Source organism: Apostichopus japonicus, chromosome 15 (genome assembly GCF_037975245.1).
Source record: "Apostichopus japonicus isolate 1M-3 chromosome 15, ASM3797524v1, whole genome shotgun sequence".
NCBI lineage: Eukaryota > Metazoa > Echinodermata > Holothuroidea > Aspidochirotida > Stichopodidae > Apostichopus > Apostichopus japonicus.
Genome location: NC_092575.1, coordinates 26,520,757 through 26,534,454, shown reverse-complemented (window position 1 = coordinate 26,534,454; position 13,698 = coordinate 26,520,757).

Below are 13,698 nucleotides of genomic sequence, written 5' to 3'. Positions count from 1 at the left end.
TTGTGCTTCACTCTATTGTGGCTGGAAGTCCGTCTTCTATATTGGAGCATCGCCGGAAAGAAGGTGACTGCTGTTTCTGGGATCGCGAGAAACTTCGTCGAGGACCAGTGAATTTCGCGGTACAACGGACCGAGAATCGTCGTCATCAAGGTCGTGGCCGCTGAGGGATATCGCCGTTGGAAGAGACCAGCGTGTTTTAAAGCGTATCCTATCTTGTTAAGTTTGTGAGTAATTTTCTGTACATTTGTAATTACCACTTGTTGTTGTTGGTTCAGACTCCATTGTTCAATATAATTTACGTTCTCATTTAAAATCTCTAGACTCGTCAACTTGTCTGTGTTCCTTACGGAAACGACCCCAGGCTTGTGTCTCGTGAAAATTAGTTATCGAGACCTCTCGCATTCCAACGTAACAATAAGAAATGAATGTGTAGCAAGTGGTATGACAGATATATAAAAAATAAATAAAGAATAACACAACAGAAAATTCCACTTCACGACCGGTTATATAATGGAAATTGTAGCGAGTTGGGAAATCCAGAACAGTGGAAAGACTTCCAGCCCCCACCGGGATTCGAACCCGGGCCTCCCAATTTATGCGGACACCCTTACCACTAGGCTATGGACGCTGATTGTATTTCTAGAGGTTCGAAAGCGGTAAGGAAGGTCGTATTTCCACTGTAGGCGTTTGTCACCTGCATCGAACAAGTAATGTTTTGGTGACATATTTGCCTTACTCTAGAGATTAAACATGATTCTAACCAACTCGAAATCATTTGTGATTCCTAAAGCCGGATCTCGAAAGAGATACTTTGAACACTTTAGACCTAATTGTAATCCCACTTGATTGTCTATAGAAAAGACCTTTGAAATTTCTTCTTTCTTTTATCTGCAGGGGAGGGGTGGGGGGGGGGGCTAATATCATCCTACATGGGTGTCACCTTCAACGATCCCAGACATACAAGGCAGCGATAATATTATATGACATTGTGGAATGCTGATACATGTAGTCAGTGGCGGCGCCAGGAATTTTTAGTTGGGGAGGCTAAGGGGGGCTGAGCCCATTTTTTGGGGTGGCTTACAAGATTGAGTGATCGCCGTCCTGGGGGAGGGGTATAAGGGGTGGGGGTGCCCCCTCCCCTTTTGAAATTTTTCCCAATCCTGGAAAGGCCTAAATGGTGGCATTTAGCGAGGCTTTTGTCACCTGAAAATTTCTCCAAAAATATGCATTTTTTTGTGAGTAACTTTAGTCAAATTAGAATGGAAGATACCAATTCACAGTTTTCGTATCACTAAAATATTACCTGCTGTGAAAGATCCAATTCCTTTGCTCAATTATTATATCGCGCTCTCTGACACAACTCCTGTTTTAGTCTGTATACACGCTGTTTGTGAAACGCACACGACATTGCCGTATGAGAACACCTGTCGGTGAATTGTTTTTATCAGTTGCCACAATGAGAGGGTGGTGATGGCCTCACCCCCTCCCACTCAGCCCCACCCCACCTCCCACATTGCCATGTCATTTGTGATAGGACACAACTCTTATACCTTCGGTATATGTTATACATATTCTTCATACAGTTAATTAACTCACATTCTTGTGGTTTTCGTGTCATTTTCATTATTGATATTTTAACACAATAACTCGTACATCTGTAGTCTAGCGTTCCTGAACCAGTTTGTGCCATTGACGTAAGAAGGCTGATCGCGTGTTATATTTTTGGCGCAATAACCGAATGGTTTAATCACAATACTATCTCACGTATAGGAGGGAAATTCCCGTGATGTTGAAACTTCTTGCGGTACAGACAATCTGAATAAGACCTTCGGAAATTTTGTATTTGATAATGGCTGACACCAACCAAGGTCAAAACAATCCCAACAATGCCCTCTCAGACATCACTCCTGATTCCCTGAAGTTCTCTTTACTTCAGCCAGTCATATCCGGCAAAGGGCATGTAGGAAGTATGTAAGTTTCACGAGGTGACGTAGATTATTGTAAGTATTTTTTATATTAATAGTTCTCCTCAATATTGTTCTTCTAAATAATATATTTTTTTAAACTGTTAGCAAACTGCTTATCCACTAGAGAGCCTGTGTAATAGAATGTGTAAAAGTTATAAGTTGGCCTGACGTTTCGATCCTAGCAGGATCTTCTTCAGACGCTAAATGACAAGTATCAGTAACAGAAGGGACAAACACACGCACAGAATACAGACAGATTAATGAGCACGGTGAACACAATGAGATACATGTAAGGGGATTAGTAGACAAGGGATGGAGAGAAGAAAGCAACAGGGGAAGAGGAGAGGTAGGAGATAAACAGTGGAGGGACAAAGGGAGAATTAAAGGAACGGGGTGGGGAATGAACTGGAGAAGGACAAAGACAGAAAGGTGTGGAGAGAAGAAAGAAAACCCCGTTCCTTTAATTTTTCGTACATATTTTTTGTTTTGCTGATAGTTATATGTTTTCGCGAAAGTTAGAAAACCGCAGGTTTCCAATTACCCGGGGCCCTTGTCATGCAGGGAGGGACCTTAGGCGGGGTCTCTGAAGCCCACGCCGGGAGTGTTCCGTTTTCCAGGCTCACGCCGCAGGGGCCTGACTGCTCCAGGTTTCATTAGCAACCTATACTCTATCCCCCCTCCCCCGCCCTTTACCAAAATTGCGCTCATTCTTACGTGCCCCTCCCCATCATTAAAATGTCTGAGGTGGTGGGGTGAGAACAAATTAAATTGAAGTATACAGTGGGTTTCAGTGCAGTTCAGCAAACTTAGATAATGGTGAAGGAATTTCTATGGAATGGGTTTTAATTCCTGAATTTTTTTTTTATGCAGAGTAAAATGTAACGAAAAAAATCAGTGACTTTCGCTTCGGATTCTTCCCTCGAGTCTGCTTTAATTAGTTATGGACAATCATACATCATTCAACACATTAATGTTACTTTTTTTGAGTCCGAGTTTCAATATAGTTACATGGTTTACATGAACAATGTTATGCTACCTCAAGTAATGAAGTATTTGTGACGCATTTGCTAGACACGTGTATATCCTATACTAAGTTTTACAGTGATTCACCAGCCAACATCGATCCTGTACGACAAGACTATTTTTTAGCATACACGTAATTTCAACCATTGACCCATTGATATAAGTTCACGACTTCAAAAAACAAATTGTGACTAAAGTTAATTCAAGTCTATTGTCGCGTATCTAAAGAGCTAGGTATATTGTAAAGCTATCTGTCAATCAAAGTTTTTGTGGGCGCCCAAAATATTCCCTACTGATGACTGGTGGTGGTATGGAAACAAATGCGGCTTGGATGATTGTGTTACTAACGACGAGCCTATTATACATGCAAAGAATATAACACACTGATAACGAGTAAAGAACGAGCGCTGAATAGATATCGTCATCTATTACTTCAATACGGTACAGACAAAACATCGGCAAACAGCCTTCAATAATGAATAGCAAAAACATGTACTTCGACGAAAATGGTCATAAACGAGGTCTCAATACCGAAATAGAGTCTATAACGGTACGTGGAAAAGTGTATAAAAGACGAATACAAAACAGATACAAATACGACTACAATAATCGGAGCCTGGGCTACTACCGAGCCGAACGATTCAGAATACTGATTCACAAGTCTCGAGATCTGATCCAGCTGAGCGGATGAGCAGACGTCACGTGACCCGTAATACTTACGTGAAGTTACGTCACTTTCCACGTGGAAAGCATATGTGGCTGAAAACAGTGACATGTAGCCTATAGAATTAGAGGGCGACACATATCATACGACGATCAACTGCTTAACAAGATATTAAAGGAAACTGTTAGGATAACACACAATAAAAAAGCGCAAAATCATATCATAATAATATAATAATACATCGGAAACTTCTACCGTATGAACCACAAAGCAGCCAGTTGGGACAATGTCCTAATGTAATACCGTCGTGTTTCAATGTTAATACATTGTTTTAGTATATTATGATACATCTACCAGGAGATACTGCTGTTACCTTGATGTGAAACACAGAGTAACCAAGTAGGATTAAATACCATTTGTACTATAGACAAATGCAAAATACACTGTTTTAACAAGTCTTGATTTCAATAAATATACCATTTTCTCATGGTTTTAGTATTGCTTCAGAATTTCTGTTCTCATTGTCTTTACGCTAGACTAGAAGCTCCAGCCGCTTTGGGTAACAAGCCTGTAATGCTTTAAGAGGGTGGGGAGGGGGAGGGGCTCGTCTCACTCCCAATGATGTTGTGAAGAAATGTTATTAACAAGAGGGAAAATTTGTGCTATATAATAGGTTGTAGTAAATTATGTGCCCAAAGTTATCTTTATCGCAATTATTTATTTGCTGACAAATGCCATAGGGTTGCAAGGGGTGTGTGGCGCGACGCAGAATGAGGGTTGGTGGGAGCGGGAGTTTCGGTAATATAAATATACATCTATATATATCTATATAATATAACGAAAATCACGTTTACTCCAAAAGAAAATAATAAAATGAAATAAAACTGTTAGCAAACTGCTTATCCACTAGAGAGCCTGTGTAATAGACGGATGGAGGTGCTGTGTAAGACTCGGTTCCACTCTCTCTGGAGTCCTGGAGGGAGTGTCCCTAGTGCTGGTTGGTGTGTAACCTGTAGACCTGAGGGAATAATGCGAGAGAGAGAGAGTAGAACCTGTAGTTGGAAAGATGGAAAGAATAGCGCTGGGATTTCTGCATCAATTTTCTGAGCTTCTGAAACAAAAGAAAATGGTGAGACATGGTGAAAGCAGCGGGATGAGTAAATGATAAAAAAAAACCCATCATCGCCTACAGACGACCACGCAACCTGCGAGACCTTCTTGTTCGTGCTGCTGTTCCACCTCTAACTTCTAACCCCACACCCATTCAGCATGGTACCTTCAAATGTGATCGTACTTCGAGATGCATCGTCTGCAGCCACCACATTGTTGAATCCAATTCCATCACCAGCCACAGCATGCAACTCACACACAAGACTAAGGGTCACATCACTTGCACTACCACCAATGTCATCTATCTGATCTCTTGTAGAGTTTGCGGCATCCAGTATGTTGGCGAAACCAAAACCACCCTCAAGAAGCGATTCTATGGTCACAGATCCACAGTCAACACCATGAAGACTGAGACCCCAGTTGGAGAACATTTTAACCTTCCCAACCATACCATTAACGACATGTCCCTACAGGGGATTGAATCCTTAGGTAGCCGTCCTGACCTAGTACGTATCAGCAGAGAGAGGCTCTGGATGCAACGCCTTCGTACCATTCAACCTCATGGGCTGAACATTCAGGAAGGACATGACTAACTTTCCTCTGTTCCCTACTCCTTCTCCCCTTTCTCCCTCCCCCCCCCTTTCACTCTTCCTCTCACAGCTCTCTTCCCCTCCATTTTTCTTCACACCTTTCTGTCTTTGTCCCTCTCCAGTTTATTCCTTACCCTGTGCCTTTAATCCTCTCTTTGTCCCTCCACAGTTTATCTCCTTCCTCTCCTCTTCTCCTGTTGCTTTCTACTTATAATCCCCTTTCATCCATCTCATTGTGTTCACCGTGCTCTTTAACCTGTCTGTATTCTGTGCGTGTTTTTGTCCCCTCTGTTACTGTAACTTGTCATTTAGCCTCTGAAGAAGATCCTGCTAGGATCGAAACGTCAGGCCAACTTACTTTTACACAAAAGAAAATAATATTAGGGAAAACCAGAGAAATAAGATATGACTCATAATTGACAAATAAGGAGTAAGTTTTAGAAAATATATTGGAATTTTCGGTCCCCCTGGGACCTTCGTCAGCAATACTTGGCAGTCGAATGAGAAGTACAAAATGTGACACAATGAAAGTATGACGCTAGATAAGTGTAAGTTGCAATGATGGAATTAAAACCAAATAAACCATGACTATACAGGAAGCGGGTTAAGGAGCAAAGAACGGACTACATATGCTTGTAGAACTGATAGTTGTTAAGGGGTCCCAAGTCTTTGTTGAGGCCGGTGATGTGAGACTTAATACGAAAGATCCAATCGATTTCTTTACGTTCAGTAGTTGATTTGAAGTTCGAGGCAACTAAAATACGTCTTAGGTTTTTTAGAGAATGACTATGAAGATTGAAATGTTCGGAAACTGGGAATCTATATATATATATATATATATATATATATATATATATATATATATATATATATATATATATATATATATATATATATATAGGAATAACGGAATAACTGTTAAACAACTATGCTGCATTTAGAGAAATATATATATATATATATATATATATAGTGATTGGAAGCAGGGGCGTCAATCCGATTTGAAACGTGGGGGGGGGGGGACGTGATCGATTCGAGTATTCCGGCCGTAAGTACTATCTAAGCGGAGCGCCACCATCGGTTGGCGCGCAGCGTACACGAAAATTTTTCTTCTGGCAACCCCCTCAGATTGCAGGAAACGGCACTTCCCGTGCATTATGGCAGTAAGCAACAGCCCTAAAATTGATAAAAATTTCCGGCAAGTTTTATTTTGGGAAATATTCTCGAAGGAAGTGATCGCCATCTATTCCTCAGTTAACCAATTCCTCGTCTCCCAGAAGCGCCCAAAATTTAAGAAATCAAAACATTTTTGTGTTGGCTGATCCATGATCGCCGCCCATGCCCGTGAGAAGTGGTGACTGGGTGAAGAAAAAGCTATGCCGTTTGAAAACATGGGCAGAAAAAGCGAAAGTAGCGAAACCTAAGGTAAAACGCGCGATAACGAAGTGATTATTTTCCAGGTTAATTGAGACTGTATCAAACGCGAGCTTAGGACAAACATATTCAAAGGTAATGGTATTACTAACCCCGATATGTCGTCTTTGAGGTGTGTGGAAAATCCGCAACGACCATCAAAGAGCAATTGCATATTTAGTCTACTTTTCGATTTCGAAAACACTTTTTTTTTAAATTATGACAAAATTTTATGACACCTTTGCCAAAAAAATTTGGGGGGCCTGTGCCCCCCGGGCCCCAATGGGCACGACGTCACTGACCCCAGGGCCTCAGATAAAGGCCTATTGCAGGGGTGGGCAACCTTTTGAATGGATGGGCCAGCTTTTAGGAGTGAAAGATTGACAGGGCCGCACCTAACCAACGACCTGCTGTTTTCTGTAATCTGTATTCACAAAACCATAATGTCAATACAGTCCAGTTGATAATTAATGGTGATAATAGACCAACCTGACAGCATCATTAGTGCAGATAAATTCTAAGCAGCTAGCTCGTTTTTGGTGATGATGCAAAATAGATTGATTTTTTTCTATTTCTTGAGACATCTCACGGGCCGCAAAAAAAATCACTGGCGGGCCGCATGTGGCCCGCAGATTGCCCACCTCTGGTCTATAGGAACGATGTCCCAAAATTTCCGTGGACATATAGGCGAAGGAAGCTATCCGCCCCGACTGCATGTGAGTTTCTCGACTTTCCGTCTTGGGAGTCATACCACAAAATGGTGCATTTCCTCATACGCCATTATTAATAATTTAAATAACTAACTAATAAGGCACAGCCCAGATCCGAGTTCGTATAGCGAGCTTAGCGCAAATTTGGCCAACAGTCGTCAAACGCCAGCATGTTAAACCAGGTTGCTAGGTCTACGAGAATACATTTATATGAAACTTTAAAAACAAGGATAGCAAAACAAACCACTTTTATTATGTTTTCAGGACCTCACACATGCGCATGTATCGTCAGACTTAGAAAAGGTCCCATGTGAGTGGTGGCTAAAGTGATGAAGGCATGAAAATAAATCAGTAGTTGTTCGTTGGAGTCCTCAAGCAAGTTACCTCGGTTGCTAGGTGGATCTGCATCTGGTTGTCGGGTGAATTCTGGTCGGAGCGTACTATGTAACCACCATGTACCCAGGGACGTAGCTAAGGCCTGATGATTGGAAGGGGGGGGGGGGGGTGTAGTGGCTGAAAAATCGGTTTTGCAGCCAGAAAATTCCGACTGCTGCTTTGTACCCCCACCCTCGCGCTACTCGTCAACGATACGGTCAGTGTCAGTCAGAAAACCCAATCTTTCGCGACTGCACTTCTGTTACGAACTTGTTGCGATACATTTGTACCCACCGGCACTTATTTCACAAACTTATTGCCCTCCCCCCCCCACCCCAACCAAATATTTTTGTTAAATTCGGGCAATATGCTGATAGCTTTTGGGCACCTACTGAAAGAAAGATAATTTGCAATGTGTTTTTCAGTGAATAAATTCAGTGAATAAATTGATATTATTATTACCCAACAATTCTCACCAATACGGAGGGGTAACAAGACGGAAAATGATTGTATGCTATTCGCATGCGATGTAAAAATCGATGCATGCATGTATGATATGCACATTATCATGTGAAATGCGCGCGTAGCGCGCGAAAAATTTTGGTTATATTTTTCGGGCAAGTCGTTACAACCCCCCCCCCCCCACACACACAAATCAAATTGGGCTCCTACGCCTATGACGGTAGTTCTATTAGGTATTTTTTTGTAGTATTCAAAATCATACGAAGTTTTGTACGGTGGAGTATAAGAATCGCCGGATACAATTTCCCAAAGTGGCAAGGAAAACGTGGTAAATATGACAGGTTAAAGGTCAATTTTGACCAAAATTTTAATTTTTTTTTTAGGTCATGCACAATCACAGGGATAAATGAATAGGCCTAGATAAACTAGAGTGCGACAGTCGGAAATTCCGACTGCCGCACTCAAATTTTCTATAGCGTCAGTTTTACCAAGTTTGGGGATGAGACACCCCCACACCCCCTCTAACGACGTCCCTGTGCGGTGAATATGGAACACGATCACATGGTTCAGCCTCTGTAGAGTCATGGTGCTCCGTAGCCTTGTCTTCAAACGCCTCAGAGCACTAAAAGATCTCTCGGCTTCCGTCGAACTGGCGGGGGAGACGAGGAGCAACCGCAAGAGAGCTTCGACTTCACCAAACATAGCCCGTACCGCTGGATTCATCGACTTGAATATTTGTCAATACCCTTCCACCGACGACGAATGGAACTGGCCTCGAAAGAAAGGCAGACTAAGCTTAAGATTATTGGTGAGCTCAGGGTACCAACTCACGAGATCTGGGTGGAATTCTCCATTCAGCAACATTGAGTGATATTCGAGGATATGAATCCTAAGATGTGTAAGCCGTAACCAAATAGAGCCACGACACTACTCTTTTTCCAAATGTGTGGGGGGACATTTGATATTGTTTTCCCCATCCATCGAAATGTGGGGGGGGGACGTGTCCCCCCGTCCCCCCCCCCTGGATTGACGCCCATGATTGGAAGTAAAACAGCCAATGCTTGTTTTTTTGCAGAGCTTTCGAGCAAAACTATCTCTTCTTCAGTGCATGATCAAGGAGTAGCAGGAATTGAAACTATTTTATAGAGAAGATTTTCGGCATGGTTGTAAAGTCAAAGTGACTTACTGATTTCTGCTGAATTGAGCAGAAGTTTTAGAAATTCGGATTTGGACATAGGACTAAACTTCATTTCTTAAGTCATGAACCAAATATAACAACCCTCACAAGATTATGCTCAACAACACTGCCCACCAGAAGTTTTGCACAGATTCTAGTACCTGTTGGATTTTTAACCAGAAAGTAGTAGTAGTCGGGCCAAAATACTAGCCACTACAGCATTTTAATACTCTTTAGGTTAACCAAGTTAACTCACTCGAGATCCAGCCTTTCTCTAGGTAACGTAAAAAGGACCAGTACTAAATGAATCGAAGAGTTACTTGAAACATGTTTAGGAGTTAGTGTTTGCCAGCCTGTCTATAGGAATGCCACAAACCATTCTGTTTCCAAAGGTATATACGTATGCAAGGGTTGTGATTTTTCTTAAAAAGGGTTATGAACGAAATATTTTGCCACAGTAAATTCTATAATTAAGGCCTTCATGAGAATCGTAAGATCTCTGTACTTAAATGTGTATTAAGTGGTGTGTTGTAATGTATTCTGAATCTGTTGCCTCCACAATATCCAGAGACACATTGGCATTGGTATAGTCCCCTCCCACCACCCTCAACTAACAGGTAATAACAACTCTATAGGAATAATCAATGATTACTGAGTTTGTATCTGTATTGTCAATAAAATAAAGTGAATGTGTACATTTCTTTGAAAAGCAAAGATAGTTCATTAGTTCTCAACTTTTCCTTAACTGTTTTATACTTCTATGCATACATGATATAGAAACTATGAAGAAAAAACAAAAACATTTTCAGCTCAATGACCATGATGACCTACATTCTGTTAATGATTCAATTGCATTCACAAGTTACTATGATCAAATTTAACAAATTCATATTTTTCCACAAAAACGATATGAAGATGTAGTTTGGCCAAAGGAAGCAGTCAATTTCCAAGAATTGAGCCACCAGAATATACCTTTAATAAGTAGCCAAGCGTAATGGGAATAACTACTCATCATCTTTAAGTAACAGGTTTATCTATAAACTGACACATCAGTCCAAGTATGAAATGTTATCTAACGTTATCAAATGACAAAGAAATTTGCAAAAGGTGTCTACAAGTCACAAGTTCACTTTTGCACTTCTTAAGTTTACAAAATTTGCCAGGTTTCAACATCTGTTGACCTCCACTGATATTTACCTTCATAAAACAAAACTGTTAGAGATTCTAAGAACACTACTCCGTTCAAATAAAAACTCTGTCAAAGTTACTATTGTTCTGATATATATCTTTAAAGAATTCACATTTTGCCATTTGCTGAACTTACATGACCTTTGAGTGCCACCAAAACAATCACAACCCTGTACTCACAACAGGGAAGCTATACATCTGCAGTATCAGGTCTGTCGACATTAATACTGCTGTTGAGATGTTATGTTGACAAAGTAGGACGACATACACGTACACATGCTGACATGACAAAACTTTCGTGGAAAAGTTGAAGGTAGTTTATAGTAGATTCGAAAAAAACTTTACAACTGAGAACAATGTCGTTATGAGTGGGTTAATTAGTGAATTAATGGAAACTGGGTTCGACAATGAGATCTGCTTTACTGAACATGAAGTTAGGGTAGTGTTTGGATCATAGAAAACCAACAAAGCTCAAGGCCCTGACGGTTTATGCAATAAGATCCTTAAACTCTGCAAAACTGAACTGGCCGGGATTTTCACAAAACTCTTTTAATGATCTTCAGACAACTGCTCAATTCCACGGATGTGGAAAACGTCATTAGTAACACCCGTCCCCAAGAAAAAGAATGCAACTGAGCCTAATGATTTTCGGCCCGTCTCACTTACCTGTAATGTCATGAAATGTTTCGTAAGACTTCTAATGAATCGCCTTCTCAGTATTACAGAACAGTTCATTGACCCCATGCAGTTTGCTGCATGGAGCAACATTTTTTCTGACCTACCTTTTTGGGGGAACACAATTTTTTGGACGCATCAAATTTTTTTTCAGGAAAAACAAGGGCCCAAAGTTTGTTATGACCCAAATAGTGCTTGTGACCGAAAATTGCTTGTGACCCGAAATTTAATTGTTTGTACTCAAATTTTTTTGGGACCAAAATCAGTTTGGTAAAAAAAGTTTGGGGTCCGAAAAAATGTTGGTGTCACAAATTTGGGTCCCAAAAAAAATTGATCATAACAATATATTGGTCTAAAATAATTTTGGTCCGAAAAAGATGGTCCGAAAACATGTTGGTCAAAAGTTTTGGTCCAAAAAAAATTGAGTCCGAAAAAGTTTGGGTAAAAAATTAGAGTCCCAAAAATTTGTCGGAACATAAATACATCGGAACATAGAGATGTAACCGATTATACATTTCCGTCGCAAGCCAGTAACTCACGCCCCCATCTTTGTTCATGGGGGAACAAGTAACACAAGTAGATAAATATAAGTACTTAGGAACCATGCTGAGTAATAAAACTGACTGGTCTAGTAATACCACAAGTGTCCATAAGGAAGCAATTCAAAGGCTGTATTTCTCGAGAACTGAAGAACCTCAGAGTGGATAAAACAATCATGACCTTGTTCTATAAATCCCACATTCAAAGTGTTTTGATGTACAACATAATTTGTTACTTTGCCAATGGTACACAAATTGATGTGAAGATGCTTCAGCAACCTAGGAAAGTTGCTCGGCGTGTAATCGGTGCTCAATTATCATTGTTAGAGTACTCGTACCATGAGTGGGTCTGCAATAAATTGAAACATATCATGCAAGACCCAACACACCCTTTGTTTCAGCACTATAATTACAACCGCTCTGGACTGTGTTTATGCCCACCACCGTTCACTTAGGTCCGCTACAGATACTCATTTGTGCTTAACTCTATCCATATATTTAATTCACAAGTGAGAAGTTTCTTATTTGTAGGACTTGCTGTATATTTGTTGTATTACTGTATGTGTATCGCAGTCTATTGATACTTATACTATTGCTCAAGGGCGTAGGAACCGGGGGCTGGGGGCGCCAGCCCCCCCCCCGTAAAAAATATGGAGGGGCGGAAGTATCATTCCGCCCCCCCCCTGCTTCGCAAGTCAGAAAACCCCTTTTTTATTTCCAAATTTTTGGAGCATCAAATTGCACCTAAGGACAGGTGAAAATGCAAAATTATAAACAAAAAGGAGTGGGTGGATTGAAGTGTGCTATATTGCACCAAATTGCATCTGAGGCCACCTGGAAATGCAAAAATTCCCATAGGGAAGGGGGACACCCGGCCCTTCCCCTTAGACCCCTCCCCAGGCCGGCCACCATTCTTCAGCCCCCCCCCCCACTCAAAAGTACCTTCCTACGCCACTGCTATTGCTTTTCTTTATTCTTTTCTATTTTTTCGTTTACGACCTGTGTAAGTCGAATTTCCGATTGTGGGCAATAAATTCAATTTCAATTCAATGACTTCAAATGTTACTTGTAATTGTTTGCCTATTAAAGGCAAGTATACTACTATGGATAAAGTCACATAGAGGATATTCATACATAACCATGTTAGACAGAGTAGGATATTTCAAGAAAGTAACTCCTACAGGTGTAATTAAACTTATGATCCTGTTTTTATAAGCTCTGGTAATAAATAATGGTTTGTACAAAATGTCTCACGGACTTCCTTACCCAAGGGAACAAATTCCTACATACAGCACCACTGGATTATTGTATTCATCATTCTTTGCTTACAATAACCCACAATATGATTTCAGTCATTATTCTGGGCACATTGTTGCTTGAACTACAGGATTTTTACTTCTGAATTCTCTGACAAGTTTCGCACATTCTTCATTTCCTTGTTCTGTTAAGGCATTTTCCAATTTCGTGATGTTGGGTGGGAGATATCAGTGAATGTTTGGTCAGTTTCTGTAACAAAAGAGTTTTGTACTTCTTAATTTCAGTAATTCCTTCAGGAATTTGGAAAATATTTGCAAGCAGACTACACTGGTCTACAACAAGATATGCTGATAAGTTCTGATCTAGTTGATCAAAAGATTTGATGATGTCTGTGAGGTTGATAGAAAGGACATTTTAAATATGTTTAATACATTACTCTACATAAAGTGAATTAAACCGAGCCTGTTTCATGAAAACAATATCCAGAAATGTGAGACAACAGTTATGTGTTTCTTACACACAAGGGTAAACTAAAACTTAAAAACTCA